The sequence below is a fragment of the Magnolia sinica genome, chromosome 18 (genome assembly GCF_029962835.1).
Source record: "Magnolia sinica isolate HGM2019 chromosome 18, MsV1, whole genome shotgun sequence".
Lineage (NCBI taxonomy): Eukaryota > Viridiplantae > Streptophyta > Magnoliopsida > Magnoliales > Magnoliaceae > Magnolia > Magnolia sinica.
Genome location: NC_080590.1, coordinates 22,851,730 through 22,859,309, shown reverse-complemented (window position 1 = coordinate 22,859,309; position 7,580 = coordinate 22,851,730). Strand labels below are relative to the sequence as shown.

General features: G+C 36.5%; 1 long non-coding RNA gene across 1 annotated transcript; it reads right to left on the bottom strand.

Annotated features, from left to right (window-relative positions):
* Positions 1-3,224: 3,224 nt before the first annotated feature.
* Positions 3,225-6,425, bottom strand: LOC131233777 (uncharacterized). Its single transcript, XR_009165347.1, has 2 exons — positions 3,826-6,425; positions 3,225-3,661 (listed from the first exon to the last, which is right to left on the bottom strand). It is a non-coding gene; the product is annotated as an uncharacterized LOC131233777 (long non-coding RNA).
* Positions 6,426-7,580: the final 1,155 nt, after the last annotated feature.

The following is a 7,580-nucleotide window of genomic DNA, read 5'->3' as shown; positions in this document are numbered from 1 at the left end:
AGGCTTCAGATTTCAGATTTGGTCTTTAGACTTCAGCCATAATTATCAAACAAGTTTTTTTACTTCAGATTTCAGATTCAGTCTTTAAAATTCAGATTCAGGCTTCAGATTTCAGATTCGGTCTTTAGACTTCAGCCATAATTATCAAACAAGTTTTTTTACTTCAGATTTCAGATTCAAGCTTTAGATTTCAGATTCAGGCTTCAAATTTCAGATTTGGTCTTTAGAATTCAGATTCAGGCTTCGGATTTCAGATTCGGTCTTTAGACTTCAGCCATAATTATCAAACAAGTTTTTTTACTTCAGATTTCAGATTCAGGCTTCAAATTTCAGATTCGGTCTTTAGAATTCAGATTCAGGCTTCAGATTTCAGATTCGGTCTTTAGACTTCAGCCATAATTATCAAACAAGTTTTTTTACTTCAGATTTCAGATTCAGGCTTCAAATTTCAGATTCGGTCTTTAGAATTCAGATTCAGGCTTCAGATTTAAGATTTGGTCTTTAGACTAGCCATAATTATCAAACAAGTTTTTTTACTTCAGATTTCAGATTCAGGCTTTAGATTTCAGATTCAGTCTTTAAAATTCAGATTCGGTCTTTAGAATTCAGATTCAGGCTTCAGATTTCAGATTCGGTCTTTAGACTTCAGCCATAATTATCAAACAAGTTTTTTGACTTCAGATTTCAGATTCAGGCTTTAGATTCTCACTTGATCGATTGGACTATCCTTGTGAAACAATGTAACTAGGTATGAATCATCCAAATCTGTAAGACGTACATATGGGTTGCCTCATGTTCTAGGCCATGCTATGCTTCTTATGGTGCCCCTGGGTGTATCTTTGATGTGTTTGTCTTCTGCCACTCAGGAGGAGCAGGTTTTCGTCAGGTGAAGGTAGCTTGCGCATGCTGATATTTGCAGTTGGGCAGAGGTTCTATGTTTGATGGATGTTGTGCAGGTAATTATATTCATTGAAAGTGACTGCTCTGCTTTTTCTTCTGTTTCAGCTTGGCAAGGGTCATTTTCTTAAATCTTTTGAGTTGTTAGATCTGTTATGATACAGGCCATTTTGTTTTGGTTTTTTTCTTTTCTTTTCTTTTCTTTCTCTATTGTATAACCGCTTTACAATAGATGTGGCCTAGATTTTTTGTAGTGCCCATCTAAAATTATGTATATCCATATTCATATCAATAAAGTTACAGGTGGTGCACTCCTACCTTTTTGAAAAAAAATTTCTCACTTTCATGGTACTCAATATTTTTGGACCCAGACAGGAACAAGAACCCTTTTTGTTAGCGGTTTGTCAAACCATTTATCAACTAACCGAACACTTAGCCTTTTTAGTAAGAGCATTCCTGAGGGATAGGTTAAGAAATTGACTCTTAACATTGCATAAACTTTGTTTTGCCAAATGCACAAAAAAATTTGGTGAAATATTTTAGAATTAGTATTCTTTCTCTATTTAAATGGAAGATTCAAAGAGAATTCTACCCAAATATCCTTCCAAAAGCTAATTCCGGGACCTCGACCCACCAAAAATCCAACTACAGGTAATGGCTTGATTAGACTCTTGCCAATCCGCCTAATTGCCCTCCACATATAAGATCCAACCAGATAAAAAATTTAGCGACATACAAAAAATATTGGACCTAGTATTATCTACTACATACTAGTAACATACAACCAATGTTGGGGCACCATATCATAAGCTACAAGAATTTCATGTCCCCCTAAACAAGGTATCCTCCATTGATAACATATATATATATATATATATATATATATATATATATATATATATATATATATATATATATATTAAGTTTTTTATTTTCATTTACATTCGCAAATACATTCATCATCCATCTAACTATTAACAACATTTACAAAAAATAAAAGATATCTAACCAACTCTTAATAATAATTTGCAACTTAACCTACTGGGAACCGTCATGCACCGTAATGTCTTACGGCATAGTGGGTTCTGAGGAGTTACAAGTTGACCCTGACGACAATATATAAATAAAGCGATAAAGATATAAATGATTCAAGATTAATTTAAGGTTTTAAGAACTTACATCCACCTCACTCTTATTGCCAACTAGTCCTGATGAAAATGCATCTACACTACAAGAGGGAAAAAAAATTTGTGGCTGCACCAATATGGTCTAGTATAAACGGCTGCCTACGTACCCAATGTTCAGAAGATTGGGATCAAGCCACTACATAGTTCTTAATATTTAAATCAGAACATTTTACGCATAAGCAGAGAAAAAATCAAAACAAATCATAATAGAAATATGTGTACCTTCTGTTACGCATAAGAAGATGAAAAGCTGAAACAAATCACAACATCAATCTCTGTAGAGTAGTCAAGCAAAACTACTAAATAATTCAAGACAAAGATTTAGTCAAATAATATCCAAAATAACCTCAAACACAATCCACATGTCCTGATTATTAGAATGACGAAAATAATATCCAACCATATGAAATATTTTCTAATTGGGTTGCATGACCAGCTCAAGAACATGGGTGCTAAAAAGTAATTTTAAGGGGGAAAATACAAGAAAAAAAGAAAGAAAGAGATCCAAATGACAAAAAAATTAAAAAATTAAAAAAATTGAAATTCACTTATTCTTAAACTCGATTGGATTAAGAGACAATAACCCAACAAAATTCCAAACGACAGAAACCAAAACAACAGAAATTTAATTTTAAAAAATACAGAGATAGAAACTTTCTTGGCATGTTTCAAGAATCTCCTACATTTGAAGATCCATGGTTTGGTGATTGGACCTTTGATCTGATGGGTCAAACCATGGACTGGGGATGCCACAAGAATCTCCTACCTTTGAAGATCCAAACGCTTCTATCAGTAGCCCAGAAATAAAGCAACGACCCACATTCAATAGAAAACAGGCTAAAATATTGAACAGTTCTGATCTTCCAACTTGGGAGATTTTTAAGGCATCCCCCATATAAAACACGCCTATCTGTTCAACAGCTGGGATAGCCAAACTATGGGTCCCACATGTGTGGGACTCCAGCGAATTGGCAAACTATGCACTAGCTGATGCTAAGGACCATGTAATTCTTCATCATTTTATGGGAAGCTAGGAGGACATCCCAGAAAAATTCATCACAATAGGCAGTTTAAATTCCAGATATGGTAGGTGGGACTCTATCAGCTTCAGGAACAGAATTTCATGCATCACCACGGCTATTAGAACTTGCAGTTATTTTCTGACCTTGCTGATGGATCGATGAGAAAAATGAGTACAATGTAACTTCAGTGCCAAAAACAAATATGAGGCATCAATGGGATGATTTGAGAGAAGCCAAATAATATAATCAATTCTTGAAAGCTTGTAGTAAGTTACAGATTATGCATCTAAAAGGCATATAAATCACAAAAATAAACCATACAAGCTCATGGCAAATTGCAAATGATGACTTTCTTCTGCAACCATGTTTAGTCGATATCGGCTTGAAATAGAGCTATTGATAGCATGATACTCAAGTGGAACCAACGACTGAAAAGCATTTCAAGCAACCAGTAAGATAGAATCTATATTTTGTAAAGAGATGATAGTTATAAGAAGAACAAAATTCAGTAACCAACATCTGCTACAAAGAAATCTGCCATGTAGAATGCCTCCACTCCTAAAAAGCCCATGAAATGCAAATGTAATCAAGACCCATCTCTCATTTTCTGCAGGCAAGATATTCAAATGAAGAAAGACTGAATTGGAATGCTTTTGATGTTGAAATCTGTAGTGATAAACTGATAATTAAGAGGATGCTAGTTTAGTAGTTCATCCAACTGCCCAAAGTTGTAGTCTCCGGCTGTACATTGAGTACATGTTCATCCAGTGGGCTCATGTACTGCAGATGATCACAGCTAATTCATTTGCTGAAGATTAGACAGTGGGCCACACAACTGATAGATATTAGTTTATGATTCAAAATATAATAATTAAAGCCAGCCAACAAAAGTCAATTTTTTGTAGTGATGTGTATAACCCAATAGATGATAGATTGCAAAGGATTCATTCTTCTCTGATAAATGCTATCCAAATGAGATGCAACAGTTTCCTATAAGTGAAAAAGAAATTCATCAACTCAAAAAATAAAACAAACTGTATTTAAAATCCAGTGACTGATTCAAATTGAGAATCTTCACAAACATGAAAGCGAAAATGACTAAAAGCTACTATAAATATGATTGTCATGAGCATAAATCTAGAACTCACTAAGTCGACTCAATTGAATTCCCACATTGATGATCAAAGTTTGAAATTCCAATGGAAATAAAGTAGTTGGAAGCTGAAAACTTCAACAATTCTTCTGAAGCATCACCAAAAAACAGAGGCTAGAAAAGAACATTCACTTTGTCTCCAACGCAATGTCTAACATTCAAAAACCAATTTAGAATATCAATATTTTCTTCTGGACAAGCCACTTTTGTAAAAAAATAGAACAAACTGTATATCAAATGAAATGAAACTCTGACAGAACACTTAATACTCTATCTGAAACACATCCTAAGCAAAGTAATTAAGGTCAGGGGTGTTAAGTAAGAATGGATGCCAGAGTAGAAATTTTCTTGAATATACCGATAGATTAAGCCAGAGTAGAAAACCAAGTTTGGATAAAGCTTCCTCTTCACAAAACACTCATATGAAAGTGTAGCTTTCTCCAATGCAACAGCTAGCAGCAAGCAATACATGTTCATGAATAAAACCATACCAAAAACAAATGGATGCATAAAGGTATGGGATCAGATCATCCATCACAAGGGTCCCATTATGCTGACGTCCACAGTCAAAGAATCAGGTCAATCCAATAATGAAGTGAGCCACAGATTATGAAACAGATATATGGCTTTAAAAAATGCAGAATTTTTCTAAGCTATCCACCTGTTTCTAATAGTCCACCTGCCTGCCATGATGGCAGATGTTGTAGCTTGTACATGGTATGCCCTGCACATACATGGGGCTTAGCAAACCTTAGAAAAACATCATCTGAAGTAGTCAACCTGCAAAAAATCCACATACAGGGAAAAAAGATAATCCAACGTGCCACCATGGAACTGCAGCTGCCTATCAGCTCCCAGAAATTTCTGAGCAATCAGTAAGTCGTGGATCTCAACTAGCAGAATATCATGTAGCATAAAGAACAAATGTTAGAGTTGCATGCAAACTTTTACAAAATGTGCAACCCATTGGCTCAAACCAAGAGCTGAGAAGAAAATTAATGGTGGTCATCTTTGAAATTCAAGGGCATTGGTGTCTTATGGTACTCAAGAGCAAAGGCAAAAGCACAGAACTAAGGATATAATAGCAGTTGAGTATTGACCACCTACTAGACCATGAGATGACTGGATTGGCCTACTTTTAGCCTATTTCTTGTTTGAGGTGGCTCTCACTTGATGAATTGCTCAGATATCAGTCAAATGTGCCACATTGGCATGCATGCTGCACATTTACATTTTGAAATAAATAGCTTGAAAACCAGTAGAAAGAGGAGCATACACTTTGTTGTGATCATAGCAGTGGTTGTGGCCGTGATATTAGCAATGCCCTTGTCGATGTCGGCGAAGCTGATGATCAGCTAGGTGAAGAGTTACCAGATGGAGAATGCAACAAAATGGAGAAATTGGCTAGATGATGGTTATTGAAAATGATCGACTCGACTACCTAATCATGTTCCAGATGCTCTTTCATGACAATTACCATTGCTGCACCAAATAATGCAAATAATCTCATAAACTGAGCATGAATTACACATCTTCTTCTTTTTTACACATCCAATTAGAACTGCATTTGAACTAGCAAGCTAACATTCTTCTTTATTTATTTATTTTATCAAGGAAACAAGATAACTGAAAACAAAGTAAGTCGGACTAGTAAAAGACATCCAGTAGCTACTGCATCCTTATTGCATTACAAATTAAGAACATTTGTGCCAGTGGAGTCCTTCAGGTCCTCTGATTGGTCTATACATTGGTGAGCTCTGGATAGCTGTATATTTGGATGATCTTAAACATCCTTCTGGTAGGTCCTATTGTGGATGACCACAGTTAGAAGTCAAACTGACATGATCATCCTGGCCATTTGATCAGCAGATGGCTGAAAACAAAAAAGGTAAACAGGGGAAAATTCCACAGTCATTGTGAATTTATGTGTTGGTCCACCAAAGAAGGGTCTACTAGATGGATGATACAATGGGTTCATCCAACCATACAGCAATTCATGCCCCATTTACAGAGAGTTGAAATGCAGGACCTCTAGCATGATTAACACAAGAACGTTCTTGGTTGAGGCATTTCCTCGAACAATTAGCATGCAGATTTTTATGTACAAAAATAATAAAATGCTTTAGTGAAACAAAAATAGAAATTCATATTATTTTCTTTCCTTCTTGATCAATTACAAAACTTTCATATGATTATATTAACTTCATGCAACTATCAACAGTGAAATGAAAATAATAAGGGAAATAAGTCTCACCAAATTAGTTCACAAGTAGGAATCCACAAATTGCTAAATCCCCAAATCCCTAAATCGGTATTGAGATTGAGAGAGATTGAGAGAGAAAGAGAGAGATACCTCACGGTCGTCAATGAGCTAGCCTTCAACCGAGATTCAGAGAGAGAGAGAGAGAGAGAGGGCCTGCGTGGGTAGGGCGTTCGGCAAAGGTAGGGTGGAGAGATCAGAGAGAGAGGAAGAGAGACAGAGAGGAAGAGAGAGACCGAGAGAGAGACGAGAGGGTGCGAGAGAGAGAGAGAGAGAGGAGAGGGTGCGCGCGCGAGTGAGAGAGAGCGAGACGATTTAGGGCGTCTCTCTGGACGCCCTAATTTCATCTGACGTCACCAAGTTCTGTGGGACCCACTATGATGTATGTGTTATATCCACACTGTCCATCCATTTTGAGATATCATTTTAAGTCATGAGCCAAAGAATGAGGCAGATAAAAATCTGTAGTAGACCCCACCACAGAAAACAGTGGGGAGAGTGATTCCCACCATTGAAACTATCGTAAGGCCCATCATAATATTTATTTGAAATCCAACCTGTTCAAAAGTTTTAAAAGACATGAAATAAGGGAAAACACAAATATCAGCTTGATCTAAAACTTTTGTGGCCTTTAGAAGTTTTTAATGGTGGTTGTTGTTGTCCCACTGCTTTCTGTATTGGGGTCCACTGGAGCTTTGGATTTAACTCATTCTTTGGATATTGCCCTCAAATGATCTCTCCAATTGGATGGAAGGTGTGGATATAATACACACATCATGGCGGGGGCCACGGAACTTGCTGATGTCACTTCAGTAGCTAATCTTGCTACTCCCCCTGACACCAACCCCCGTGGCTGGTGGTCGGTGCTCTGTGGGCCCCACCATGATGTATGTATTTCATCCATTACGTTCATCCATTTTTAAAGATCATTTTAGGGATTTATTCCAAAAATGAGAGGTATATAAATCTTAGGTGGACCACACCACATGAAAACGATAGTGATTGGATATCCATCATTAAAATCCTCCTAAGGCCCACTGTACTATTTATTTGACATCCAA